This window comes from Chionomys nivalis, chromosome 1 (genome assembly GCF_950005125.1).
Source record: "Chionomys nivalis chromosome 1, mChiNiv1.1, whole genome shotgun sequence".
Classification (NCBI taxonomy): Eukaryota; Metazoa; Chordata; class Mammalia; order Rodentia; family Cricetidae; genus Chionomys; species Chionomys nivalis.
This window is the reverse complement of record NC_080086.1, coordinates 102,917,982-102,932,534: the sequence shown is the minus strand read 5'-3', so window position 1 is coordinate 102,932,534 and position 14,553 is coordinate 102,917,982. Positions and strand designations below refer to the sequence as shown.

Here is a 14,553-nt window from a genome sequence, read left to right as displayed (position 1 = left end):
TGAAGTTCAAGGTTATCCTTGATTACATAGAGACTTCAGGGATAACCTGGGCTATATGAACCCCTGTCTCCGCTGAAGTTTGGAGACCACTAAGCAGGACAATCTCCAGGCCCTTCCACCTCTCACCCATTGCTCTGGAAACCTGCGTCTCTTCTTTTACACTTTCTGGCGTTCCCAAGAGGTCATAGGTCAGGCTGGGCGGCCTTGGGTCTGTGACAACCCTGACAGCCATGTAAGATGGTCAACAAGCAAAGTACTTGGTATGTGGGAAGAGCCTGTGACAGGGAAACTAGCATCTGTCCCTCACATGGCCTCCCCACATGTCCCAGGCGGAAGACACTCTCTAGAGGGGCAGGCAAAAGCCGCACTCCTGTTCCAGGGCGGTGGCCAGGCCTTGGGCTGCCATTATCACTGACCCTCTGCCCTTAGCCTTGTGGATAAGGCTACCCTACGAGGGGATGAACATGGCTTTGGGAAAGAGTGACACGTGGGTCCCCTCTCAAGCTACACGGAGGTGGCAGATGCCGGGAGCAGGATGCTGCCATGTTCCCTGGTCATTAGGAAGGACATCAAGAAGAAGCCTATGGTGTTTCCATCTCATTGACAAGACCTGAGGTAAACTGAGCTCAGTGCCAAGTGAGCAGCTTCCTCAGCAGAGCCAGTGTGGGAAGGCTGGATTCAGAAACCTTTAGTCAGGGGAGTTTACCCTGTCAAGCATTTGTCAGTTCTCTGAGGACAGACACCGGGCACCTCAGTCAGGGGTGTGAGGGGACTGTAGAGTCACAGCCTGAGGGGTTCCTGGGACATTGATTGAGTTGGGCCATGCCTGAGGCCTACTGCAAGAGGCCCACCCTGCTTGGCCTCTGCCCCTGTTCTTCCTCAGTCCTCTGAGCCCTGTGGATGATAGACAGAATTTTCTCATTTTAAAATTGATTGATGCCTCTGGGATGGAACCCACCGCTCTAGAGGGTTGGACTGTAAATCAGGTGGCCAAAAGTCATGGTTGGGCCTTTCTACCTGAGCTCAGGGGTGGAGTTTAGTGTCTTTCTGACCCCTGTTCCTGTTGGCCTAAGTTGCAGGTCAATGAGGTGCTGGAACATGGCTTTTCACACCTGCCCACCCATCTAGGTCAGGGATTTCCTGTTCGTCACCTGGCCACACACCCAGAGTGGGAGCTCCCTGTGTTCCACGTCTTCACTGCTCAAGGCTCAGGATCTCACCCCTGCCCCCGTTGTCCAGTTTGAGCTGGAATTCCTTAGCACTCACTCTCAAAGACTATGCATTCTGGCGGTCAACCCTGGACATTTTGGTTTTGATTTGGTTTTATTTATTCTTTGACACGGTGTCTTACGGGTCACTCTGACTGGCCTGGGACTTGCTATGTTGATAGACAATGCTAGCCGTGAACTCACAGAGATCTGTCTGTCTCCTCATCACTAGTTCTGAGATCTGATCTGACACTATGCTCAGGCTTTGTTTTGATTTTTGAAGAAAAAAATTACAAATTTTTGTTTTGGTTTTTTGCTTTCTCTGCTTAGCCCTGGCTGTCCTGGAACTAGCTCTGTAGACCAGACTGGTCTCGAACCCACAGAGATCCTTCTGCCTCTGTCTCCCAAGTGCTAGGATTCAAGGCGTGTGCCACCACACCTGGTTTGAAGAAAAATTTAATTCAGTTCTTACACACAAATTTTGGTAAGACTAGAAAATGCAGAAAAGCAAATTAAAAAAAAATATAAAGAGCCTTTTCTCCATGGCCAGTGAGTTGGCTCAGCAGGAAAAGGCACTTCTGTATTAGCTCTGACAACCTGAGCGTGTCCCTAGGATACTCATGGTGGAGAGAACTAACTCCTGCATGCTGACTTCACACATGTACTTTGGTGTGCACCCCCCCACACACATAAACATGTACACACACCACACACAGATACAGTTCTGACAAGTCTTCGCAATTCTCCCAACTGTCTTGGTTGTACCCTGACTAGCATGCTGTTTAGTGTGTCTCTCCATTTGTTTCTGTTCAGGAAAGGAGTCCCTCTGTCTGGAAGCAGAGCACACAGTCCAGCGGCCTCCAATGGTGCCCGGCTGGGAAGGGGTCAAACCATCTTATTCTCGCCCAGGCTCCTTGGACACCTGAACATATGGATAAATCAGTGTGTGTGTGTGTGTATGTGCTTCAGCTAAAACCCGAGCCTGCTTGCCCTTTATTCTGGTGGAGACCAGTACTGTCACAGAGTTCACTCCCTGCCTCCCTCACTCCCTGCCTCCCTCACGCCTTGCCCTGTGCCCGGGGAAGAGCGTGGGTCACACCCACATGACTTGGTCTTCTCTCCACACACGTGTAGAACCGTTAAGTGAGACGCAGCGTCTGCACGTTAGATGTACTTGTGTGCCACGCTTCCTGCCAGGTTGTCTTTTGTCTGGACAGAGCATCCAGTGATGTTTATGTCTTGTCCGTGTTGACACCGTGGTCCAGGGTTCTGGGGGTGGCGGCGGCGTGTGGTAGACAGTGCTTTGCAAACATCGGTTCCTCTTCTCCCTTTGTCATCTGCATTTGGTTTGGTTCAGTAGCTGTGATGAACATCTGATTTTCATGCATGGGAGGCTTCCTCCCTCTGCCTCCCTGTGTCTGCACCCTTGTGTGGTCTCCATCCTGGTGTGTGGCCCGGCCTTAATGGTTTGAGTCTAGAAAATAAAATACAGTGGGGAATAGGTATCACTGATACCATGGAGCCATCATGCTGAGTCTTTACTTTTTTTAAAACTTCTTTGTAAAACTGGGATGGAGCCCAGGACCTCATGCATGCTGTGCAAGGCCTATGTGTTGAGCTATATCTCCAGCTCCTCTCATTTTCTGTGGGATCGATTGCCCTGGAGGAAGCCAAATGCCCTGTGGAAGAACCTCATGAAGAGTCCCTTCCTGTGGGAGGACCATCAGAGGATAAGCTCAGGGCTAGCATTAGAGCGCTGCTTGGACCCCGCCCCCTCCCTGCACTTGGCCTAAATGGCTGTGATTCCAGGGTCTGCTGCAAAGCTCCAACTGCAGGCAGGTCCTCAAGAAGGCCCAGCCGTGTCCCCACAGCACCTTGGGGGCTGCCCTCTGGCGACCAGTGACTTGCAGCTGAACGGCTTAATCTGCATTAGGGTGTTGCTGAGCATCCTTGGGCTTGGGGGACAGATTTGCTATTTTTAGCAGGGAGTGTGATAAATCCTGTTAGTCTACACAGTGGAAGAGAGCGGTTGTTTATTGCGAAGAGTAGCATAAGAACTATCACAATGACTCTTCTACGAGACCCTACCCATGCCACCCCACTTATATGAGATGTTCCAGGTGGACCTGTTGGAATTTCTGTCCAAATGCTGAAACGCTGTTCAGATCTCCGACCTGACTTATTAATTTATATTTCCCCCCGGGACTCCATGGAACTTCAAGTCTCTGATTTGGGGGCCAGAGGAGAAACTGAGCCAAGAATAGTGTAGCCCGGGCTTTCCTGTGTAGGCTCCTCATCTTTGTGAGTCTCCTCTCTAACTGGCCTTACACGGCTGCAGTGATGAGCTTCAGGGACAACACAGCAACACAGTGTAAGCTCCCAGATGTCACTGCGGGATGGTTTGAACCCGGCACAGACAATGACAAATGACAGTGGAGATGTGGGGCCTTCGGAACCCTTGCGTCTTGCCAGAGGGAGTGAGAAGCAGTGCAGCCGCCTTGAGAAGCCCTTTCATGGCTCCTCAGTGATCGCACAGAGCTGACAGATGACTCCATGGTTCTGCCTCCAGGCAAACAGTAGAAAAGCGTGTGCACACAAAGACACGGATGTGCACAGCAGCCTTATTCCTAAGAGTTCCCAAGGCGGGAACAGCCCAGGTGTCCACCAGGTTAAATGAATAAACAAAATGAGGTAGAGCCACACAGTGGAATATTACACAGCCATCAAAAGAAAGGAGCTGCGGACTCGTGCTTCCACGTGAGGGAATCTTGGAGATATTATATTCGGTGAAAGAAGCCAGGCACAGATAACGGTATATTGTGTTACTTAAATGAAACTTCTGGGATATACAAATCTAAAGACACCAAAAAGTAGAATATATTTTGGGGACGGGGAGGAGGAGGACCAGAAGTGACCGCTGATCTTCTTTTTGAAATGACAGAAGAATGTTCCTGGGGTTAGACAGCTGTGGTAGCATACTACCCGTGAGTCAGCTGGACGGCATCGCATCTAACAGTACAAGCACAGTGACTAGGGCTCAGGTCTCCACACAGAAGCCAGGCAGATGCCGGTGGTCACCTTAATCCCAGAACTCAGGGCAGCCACAAGAAAGTGCTCTCTAGGACAGTCAAGTCGGACAGCTGAACCTGCCGCACGGGTGAGCTCCAAGCTCATCCCTGCCTCTGTGAATGACATGGAGAGTAATCGAAGACACTGCATGTTGACTTTGGGCCTCCGGACATACACCCGCCACACACATCACACATATGCACATGTGGGAAGAAGAGGAGGCAAGGGAGCAGAAGCAGGTCACCTTAGCAGTACCACCACAACCGTGCAGACATGAGCAGACAGCACTTTGACAGGCAATGGGGAGTCCCATAAGGGAATGGAAGGTGAACTGGGGGATATTATCCTAGCTATGAAGAGGAATGCATCAGGCAGGTATAGCTGTTAGCTTTACAGGGTTATAAATGAGCTTGCTTGAGCTATCTTTTAGCCTTGCCTTTCCCATCTGTAAAGTGGGATTACTCCTACTTTGTCGAGCTACTATAGACCTGGAGGCTGAAGATGGATGCCCCAACGTTGCAAAGAAACTTTGGGTGACTGTCCAGGCAGTCAGCTGTCTCTGTCATTTCTAGAGTTTTTGGACGTCATTTGCAATGCACTTTTTGTTTATTTAAGCAATACTTTAAACTTCTGTTGTCTTTGATGGAGTTGAAGACTAGATAGTTATAGTTGCAGTTTTTCTTAGATATGCTAGAAAGTAAGTTAGGTATAAAATTTTGGATTTACTAAGAGAGGATAGACTGTGGAGTATTTTCTTTAAATTTACCAGACACAAATGAATTGGAATTCAGTACACTGTGAACGTAATCTTTACTTGATAATTGTTCTTATTGTATACAGTCTTACTATGTTAATGTGAAAATTTTTCATTTTCGTTTAGAAAGACAAAAGGGGAAATGTTGGGGTCTATTATGTTCAGGTGTGTGACTTTCGTTTATGCTGCATTTGTTTAACTCTGTGAAGCTGTGACTCTTTGCCTGTCTAAAACACCTGATGGTCCTAATAAAGAGCCGAATGGCCAATAACAAGGCAGGAGCAAGGGTAGGCGGGGCTAGCAGACAGAGAATAAATAGAAGGAGAAATGAGGAAGAGAGGGAGCAATGAGAAAACAAGAAGACATTAGGGGCTAGCTCCCCAGCCACCCAGCCACCCAGCCACCCAGCCACCCAGCCACCCAGCCACCCAGCCAGCCATGGAGTAAGAGTAAAAGCAAGATCTACAGAAGAAAAGGAAGAAGTCCAGACGCCAAAGGTAGTCGGGGATAATTTAAGTTAAGAAAAGCTGGCTAGAAATTAGCCAAGCAAAAAGCATTCATAGCAAAGATTTATTTCATGCGTGATTTATTTGGGGACTGGGAGTCGGCCCCCCCCAAAAGAGTATGACATCACACAACATAGGGCTGAAGACTTCCTGGGGTGATAGTGTGTGTCTCCCTGCTCTGGTAGGTGTCACAGAGTGGTGGTGACTCTGATGATTGTCTGTTGCTTGGGCCCAGCACGGGACTGAGTACCAGGTGTGCGTGAGGAAGGTGGAACAGTGGCCAGATCCCCACCTGTACCCAGAGTCAGCTTGCAGGACCCTTTGACCCCAGCCTGCTTGGAGCTGTGGCCACAGAGAGCTTGTCTCACTCCCATGTGTCTCACTTGAAGCAGCTCAGTCAATCAGTGCTGTCTCTGCTTGGTAAGGGACCAGAAAGTGGTTCCACAGCAGAGCCCCAGGCAGCCAGAGAACCGCAGCAGGGGGTCAGGGCCGATATTGGCTCATAGGTGCGGTAACAGCAAGGAGAATACAAAAAGCATGCTGAATGCCTCCTGCATGCCTGCTCCTGGCACCCGAGGATGTATTAGCACATATAATTGTCCAGGCAACTCTAGGACATGCTGAAGCAGCCGCCAGTGAGTGACAGGCTGTCTGTGACAAGTTCTTTAGAAGCACTGCACAGGACAGTGTGCAAACGAGGGCACAGTTGCGATACACTGTGACCTGGGTACAGGGCACTGGGTGCAAAAGCCGTGTCTCATACAGGTTTCTGTATCTTGAAATCTTTGTGGAACAAAATGTTTTTTTGAGACAGTCTAACTATGTAGTCCTGGCTTGCCTGAAACTCACTACATAGAGCAGGCTGGCCTCTGCCTCTCTGGTGCTGGGATTAAAGGCGTGTGTCACCACTGCCCTGTCCCTGTGTTTTAAGGGAAATCAGGCCTTAGATCAAGTAGTTCTCAATCTTCCTAATGCTACAACCCTTTAATACAGTTCCTCGTGTGGTAGTGACCTGCCCCTGTGATTTTCACTGCTATTTCATACTTGTAATTTTGCTGCGGTTGTAAGTCATAATGTAGATATCGGACGTTCAGGGTTTCTCATACGTGACCCCCATGAAGGGGTTGTTCGGTCCCCAGGTTGAGAACTCAGCAGGTCTCAGAATCTGCTTGCTCACCCTGTGCACGGTGGAGCTTAGCAACAAGTCCTGAGGAGCAGTCCCTGGGGCTCACAAGCCTCCTGAGGTGACTGTTGGTCCTTCCTGCTGTTGGAGCATCAGAGGCCCTGGGGCTCTTGCCAGGTTTTAAGAGGGGAGCAGTTTCCTTTGTCTCGTGATGTGGGGTGTTCTTGGTTAAGCCCATAAGATTTTTTTTTTGTACTACAAAAACAAAAAAGTTTTTGTGTTTTTGCATTTGCGTGTGTATGTTTGTGCCTTAGTTAGGGTTACTATTGCTGTGGTGAAACACCATGACCAAAAGCAACTTGGGCCGGAAAGGGTTTGGCTTGAATCCTGGCTCCTTGAGGGAGCCTCAAATAGGAACTCAAATCAGGCAGGAACCTAAAGACAGGAGCTGATGCAGAGGCTGTGGAGGGGAGTTGCTTACTGGCTCTCTCCCACGGGCTTGCTCAGCTGCTTCTCTGTAGAACCCAAGCACCACCCATCTTGGGCTGAGCCCTTTGGCATTGATCACTAATTGAGAAAATGCCCTACAGGCTTGCCTGCGGCTAGATCTTGTGGAGGCAATCTCTCAACTAAGGCTCCCTCCTCTGGGATGACTCTATAGATTGTGACAAGTTGACATAAAACTAGCCAGCGCATCGTGTGTGTGTTGGTATGTGTTCCCACAGTCACAGTGACTTCCTACCACCTTCCTCTTTACATCGCTGATATTTGGGAATGAAATGGGGAGTGGCTAACCCTCTCCTCTCCAAGCTCCTTCCAGAAGCCCGTCAGGGAACCGTGGCTACAGCTGAGCTCTTAACCAACTGAGGGGGATTGTAGAATTTCCTAGTCTCTGTGAGCCAGGTGTCCTGATGTGAACAGGAGAGAACAAGTGTTCTTGTGCTGACTGTCCTCCGTGTAGCTTAGGACCCAGGCCATGGAAGATGAGGCAGGACATCCTAGACTCTGGGCTAGAAGTTGTGACAAGGTCTTAAGCCTGGTGTTTCCAGAAGGCGCTAGGGGAATGTTCCAGTTGTTAATGTGCTTTGCATACCAGGTGACTCAGAATGTCCTTTACCATGGCAGAGGGCGGCTCGGAGGTCAGCAGCAGCGGGCACTGGCTTACTCCCAGGTTATAGGAGGATAAGGTGTGGAGGGGACTGAGCTGGGGACACAGTCTAGATGGAATGGATGAAGTCTCACACAGGCCAGGGCGCTGCCCCCCACCCCCACTCTAACTTCCTACAGTGATGGCCTTTCAGATGCTGGCTAACCTCTCGCCAGGTCCTTATCTCCCTGTCCCCACATTCTATGTGGTCCCCGACCCCTGGAAAATCAGAGCTCTACTGATCATTCCACCCCTGTGCCAGGCGTGGTCTTACTCCTCTGGGTTAAGCCATCCCACTTTTTCCTCTCCTAGCAGAGCATCTGGTCTAGATTCTAGACTTGGCATTGATGTGCAATAGATTTGGAATAAATTATATGGCCTGGTGCAGCAAGCCAAGGACCTCTTCACATACTAGGGACAGGTTCTCTCGGAGTCCTGCTTCGAACAAGCTGTCCTGGGTAGTGTCTCCAACAACCCCCAGGTCCAGATTTGTAATAGAAGTCACGGCACAGACCACTGGGTACCATGGGGTTCCTTGGGTTCAGACTTGGCCATGATAAAGTTGGGAGGCTCTGGAGGGGAGGGGAGTGTCTTGAAGCAGAAATTCTTCTTGACATGTGGACCCTCCCAAAGCCTCAAGGAGTGGAGCTGAGGGGTCCCTTATTGTAGCATCCTGCAGTTGGAAGGGGTTGTGTAGGATTAGAGACAGTTTGTTCATTGCTAAGAAACATCGAGAACTTGGCATAGATTGAGTGAGTGCTGGCTGGGGTGGGGCCTCATATTGGAGCTTCTACATGATCTGGGCAGGTCTGCCTTGCCGTCAGTCAAGACTGGCCAGCCCCAGCTCCTGAACACAGTCCAAACAAGACTTAATCCTTAGCCTTATTGGCTTAGCCAATGGGAGAGGGCATGTGTATATGACAGGGCCCAGAACAGAGTCACCAGCATGGAGCATGGAGAAAAGCTTCCCGCTGAAGGAGGCTCTGGACTGCTCGGGACATCACCATGTTGACATGGGAGGGGCTCAGCTGAGTGTGTGCCAGGCACAAGGAACAATCTGTGCTAGTGTGCCGGGACCTTGAGATTGGCTCAAGACATGCCTTTTTCTGAGCGCCATCAATCTCTTCTCGGGTTTTGTTTGGTCTCCCTCCCCAACTTTCTGAGTGAGGGGAGGCACAGTTCGTTCCTGCCGCCACGCAGAAGTCTCTGTTCTGAGGCTGGAATCCAAGGCTGTGTGGTCTGGGAGTAGCACTGGCCTCTCAGAGGTTTTCCCCACCCTCCTCTTCCAGACAGGCCATGCTGTGGAAGTGAAGCAAGGTGGGCCGCCTTGCCTTTGATGGCTGACCCAAGGCTCAGCGTGGAAATCGGTGCCCTGCCACGCTGAGGCAAGAACTGCCCTTCGTGTAGCCACAAGTGTGGGAGTTGCTCTGCCTCCAGCCCTTGGCTCCTCTGCACCCTGGAAGCCACTGTGACCATGTGTCTGTATGGAGCCAGCCTACCGAAGCCGGTGCGATCAGCCTGGGTTGTGCCGTCCCGGTATCGAAATGACTGCAGTCGTGGTTGCTAAACATTCGTGCGCACATTTTCTGGGGCCACAGACTTCCCTGTGACCCGAGGAGTTCAGGAAGCCACCCCTGGGCTGTGTGGGCTGCCAGGTTTCACTACTGGCCTTCTTAGGTAAATCTGCACTTCCCCTCTGCCTGCTAGGCGGGCACCGCTCAGCTCTGCTTTGCCCTCTGCAGTTGAGAAATCTTGCTATCTTCAAAGTGGGCAGGCTGCTGAGGCAAGGGGCCCCAAGTGTCTGACTGGGCTGGATGCCACAACTTGAGAACAGTTCAAAGGGACCTCAGCTAAAGTCAGTTTAATCCTGAGGTGCTGACTTCCTCAGGATGCTACCTCTCCGGCTGGGAACCCTACTAGGCAGGAGGATTGTCTCTGTAGTGATCGGGACAGCTGTCGTCTCCAGTCAAAGCAAGGACCAGTATTGGACCGGAGAAAGAAAGAAGGGAAGAAAGGAAGTGGGAGAGGAAGAGGTGGAGGAGGGAGAGTAACAGGAGAGGGAGGAGGAGCCAGGAGGAGAAGGAAGAGTGTGGGGCAGGGGTGTCTTTTCTCAAAGAAGATCTGAGAATTTTAAGATTTGTTTTATTTTGATTGTGTGTGTGCATGCATTTGTGGGTGTGTGCGCACATTTGTGAGTGTAGGTGCTTACAGAGGCCAGAGCTATTAGATTTCTCTAGAACTGGGGTTACAGGCAGTTGTGAGCTGCCTAATAGGGGTGCCAGGAACCAAACTTGGGTCTTCTGCAAGATCAGTATTGCAGTTTTTATAAAGGAAACCGTTTGTCTCACTGGGGCTGGTTTACAGTTCAGAGGTTTAGTCCATTGGTGTCACGGCGAGAAGCAAAGCAGCGTGCAGGCAGACATGGCTTTGGAGAGGTATCTGAAAGTTCTCCATCTTGATCCGAAGGCCACAGGAGGTGGGTGAACTGTCACACTGGGCATGGCTTGAGCGTATCAGAGTCAAAGCCTGCGCCTACAGTGACACACTTCCTCCACACCTGTCAGTAGGTACCACTCCCTTCGGAGGCATTCTCTCTCAAAGCACCCCAAGCAGTAAGCGCTTATAACTTTCCAGCCCTATTTTATTTTTAATCATATGTGTGGGGTGGGGAGGGGGAGAATGCACGCGTGCAGTTGAGTGCAGTGCCCTCAGAGATCCAGAGGAAGATGTAAGATCCCTTGGAACTGGAGTTACAGGCAGAGCTTGTGAGCTGCCTGTGGTGGGTTCTGGGAACCTGCATCCGGGCCTCTGCAGGAGCAGTCCGTGCTCATACCTGCTGAGCGGTGACAGTTTTAAAAGGAGAGCGTTTGCTCCCTGGCCACCTGATTTGTCCCTCGCCGACCTTTGTATCTTCCCTGCCAGAGACTTCCCTTTCCTCTAGCGCGCCTAACCTAGCTTCACACAGAGGCCCATCCTGCCCTCGTAACACCCTCCAGTTATGTACCCCACTTCTTCTACCCTTTGACTGAAAGGCCCATCCTCCTGCCATGGCTTTCTTCGAGGGTCAAGACAGCCTGGTGGCAATTCAGAACGACATGCAGGGAACCACGGCACCTTTTCCTGCCCCGAGATGCTAAGTGGGTTTTCTAGCTTCCGCCGTCTTTGGCCACAGACATGCTTATGCCTAATGCTGGGTCTGCAGGGTCAGCCTGGAGCTGTATTGAACTAAAGTTGAAGGACAGAAGTGAACCCAGTTCTCACAAAGGGGTTTGTTTTTGGTTTTGTTTTTGTTTTTTTTTTTTAACATGGATATCTAGTGACATCTAAAATCCTCCTGTTGCTCCCTGGAGGGATTAACTGAGAGGTGGGAGCTAGGGGGGAGGCTGGAGCAGGAGGAAGAATGGTCTATCTTCAGGGCTGAGCACTTGGTTGGTCGTGTTCTTCCTCAGCACATGGTTTCTGTGCAAGGCTTTCCCCATCACCACCATGGTTCTCTTGGAGACCTGCACTGCTCTGCTTATGGGCACACCGAATTGGTTCTCCATAGGGAGGCTGTGTGGTGCATCCTGCAAGGAGCATCTGCATGGGGCATCCTGCATCTAGATAGCATCCTGCAAGGAGCTTCTGCATGGGGCATCCTGCATCTAGATAGCATCCTGCAAGGAGCTTCTGCATGGGGCCGCCTGCATCTAGATAGCATCCTGCAAGGAGCTTCTGCATGGGGCATCCTGCATCTAGATAGCATCCTGCAAGGAGCTTCTGCATGGGGCATCCTGCATCTAGATAGCATCCTGCAAGGAGCATCTTCATGGGGCCACCTGCATCTAGATAGCATCCTGCAAGGAGCTTCTGCATGGGGCATCCTGCATCTAGATAGCATCCTGCAAGGAGCTTCTGCATGGAGCATCCTGCATCTAGATAGCATCCTGCAAGTTGCGTCCGCATGGGGCCTCCTGCATCTAGATAGCATCCTGCAAGGTGCATCTTGCTTGGAGAATCCTACGCAGAACTGTGAGCCCATTGTTTTTTAACTAGTTGAGCTGTGTAGGACCTTGATGAAACTTCCCCCTTTGAAAGCTAAACCAAATGCAGACCGGGCGGCTAAGCCACATGGATGACTGAATGTCACTGTGAACCTTGTGGCTTTCGTCTCCCAGACTCCTGTTCCTGCACAGAGCACCAGGACAGTCTTTGATGTTGACCCAAGCATAGCCATCTTGGAACAAGCTAAGCTGCCACAGAGGGGGTGGTGATAACTCTGAACCAGGACTAATTATATAACAGAGCCTGGATCTCAGGCCCCACCTGGTCAGACCATTTGGCGGTACGGGAACCCAAAGTGCTACCAGGTGCCTTGGGATTAGCCTGGGGTCTTTTATTCAGGAAGAGAGAAAGGGCACACATCTGCTCAGTGGAGCAAAAGCAAGCCGAGTTCCTGAAGTCGCCCCGTCATTGTCTTGGTGGGACTATGGAATAGCTTCTTGGATGTCACTCTTTCAGGCCCTGAAATGGAGCCCTGTGCAAAGAAATGAGAAAAGTGACCTGGGCATCCACAGCCCCCACTGTACCATCTGCTGGCTCAGGAATCTTTTATAAAGAAATGAATAAGGAGGCTTCTCACACTGCACATTGTATGCTCTCTCTCTCTCTCTCTCTCTCTCTCTCTCTCTCTCTCTCTCTCTCACTCACTCTCATTTTCTCACATGTGTGCATGTTCATACACGTGCTCACACACACACACAACCTGAAGCAACAGCCTCTGGGAATGTTTTGCTGTTTTGGAGTCTTTTCTGTGTACCCTGTGTACATAGATGATATATTTAGCCAAAGCACGAGGGCTAATTTGGAAATAAATGAAAGTCTGAGTCTGTGAGCACATCTGACAGTGTCTGGCCCGTGTGACAGACAGCCAAAGCTTGTATGTAATGCCTTGGTATCCTCGGGTCTCTGGATTCTTCCAGAACAGGCCTGGCACCCACCTGCCTGTCTTTGCCCCTTTTATAGGGAGGTGGGTCAGAAGAGTGGTGCGGATCAGTAATGTGGACAGAAAGGCCAACTGTAGCTCAAGCCACGCCAGAAGGCCCTGAGGACATGGCAGGAGAAACTTTAACCCCAGGAGGAGGTAGAAGGGGTCAGACCCGGCCTGCTTCAGGCTCTTGAAGCCCACAGGCCTATTCAGGGCTGGCTCTGGATCCCTGGGGAGGTGGTTCCTCATCACCAAATTTGAACATGTCTGCCTGTTTCCACCCCCACCCCAAAGTGGTGCCAATTCTGTCCGCTTGGCCACTTCAGCAAAAACAAACCTCCGAGGAGCTTGGAGTCGACCCGTATCAGGAGCCAGTCAGAATGTGAACGGGCTGTACAATTGGGCAACTAGCCAGTCAGTTGCCTCAGACTGGAACCAGTGGTATGTCCTTGTGTTGACAAATGCTAGCTAGCGTGGAAGGCCTGGGCGGGTTTCCACCCTGACACGAGATAAAACCAGCACTCAGTCGTGCTCTCCCCCCTTCTGCTTTTCTGTTTTCATTGCAGCCCTCATCCCACTCCCTAGACAGCCCGGCCTCCTCCCCTCCCTCTTCCCTCCTCCCTCCTTCTGGTGGGACTCAGGCCCTCTTGCAGATGGGAGAGTTCAAACACGTGTTCTCCCCCTCTCTGCACCCCACCCACCTTTGGCTTGCAGAATGCTGCAAGCTGTTTATCCTCCTCAGAGGAACACTGCAGCAGTAAACACTCTGAAGTCTCCCAAACACTCGTTCACCCTTCTGGGGCGCTGCTGGTGGTAGACGCCACTCAGGTGAGTTCGGCCCTCGTGGGTAGTGCAGGTGCCACTCGGGAAAAGGATGATGCCTGCTCCTCGGGTCTGGGCACTGGACGAGTGTCCTCCAGGACTTGTGTATGTCCTTGTTTTGTCACGCGGCTTTGTTAGTGGGACCTGGAAGACGTGAATCATAAGGGTTTCATGAGTGAAACATGCCTCTCTTTGCTTCACTGTGGTTCCCATCACATTACCGCCCCCCCCCCTCCAAGCTCGGGTCCCAAGTGTGGGCCAAAGGGTGGTGGAGACGGTGGCAGGGAGGAGGAAACCAGGTTTAAAACTTCTGTGCCAGGGCCGGAGGGATGGCTCAGCAGTTAAATGACAAAATGATAAAAACTGTATGTCCACTGACTGACTAACTCTTCTTTCGAAATGGCTCCTGTCACTCGGGGCTTCCAGGACGTGATTGTAAGCGGTGGGGTGCCATCCCCAAGGGGATACACCTGCTCTTGCAGGCTCCCCCAGACTCTCTCGAACCTTCTGCTGGCCCCTATCTTCCCAGGTATGAGCACATGTCTGTCATCTGACTTCTTATCCCACACTTGGGGGAGAAGGCCCAGAATCCCCCAGACCTCCTTTGTGGCATTGGACTCCACCAGACACCTGACCCCCAACATGGACACATCAACTTACCATCTAATCCCTGGGTTCTTCCTCTCTCCACCTTCACCTGCATCACACCTAAGCCTCTTTATCTCCAGAATTCACACAACCCAAGGCTCGGTGCAGCAGACCATTTCAGACCTTTTTTGAAAGTAGTCACGTGGCCAGGGAGGGAAGGGCAGTGTTAGGACCACCTCGGAGCCCGGCACGCAGGTATGTGTTCCTTCGTGCCTTGATTCGGTTACTAGATGCCTGCTGTAAGCCTCACCTGTGCTGGGGATGGAAAAAGGAAGGCTAAGGATTAAGAGCCAGCGAGACAGACTTGGAG

At 51.1% G+C, this 14,553-nt stretch overlaps 1 protein-coding gene across 2 annotated transcripts in view; it reads left to right on the top strand.

Annotated features, from left to right (window-relative positions):
- The window catches only part of Hpcal1 (hippocalcin like 1), a 106,549-nt gene that overhangs the window by 28,364 nt on the left and 63,632 nt on the right, over positions 1-14,553 (top strand). The window contains exon 1 of one of the 2 annotated variants that reach the window (XM_057790663.1): positions 13,518-13,601. The exons of the other annotated variant lie outside the window; for it this stretch is intronic. The gene's annotated coding sequence lies outside the window, so the exon portion shown is untranslated. Of the gene's footprint in view, positions 1-13,517; positions 13,602-14,553 lie in introns of those variants that run through there. 2 annotated transcript variants of the gene reach the window in all.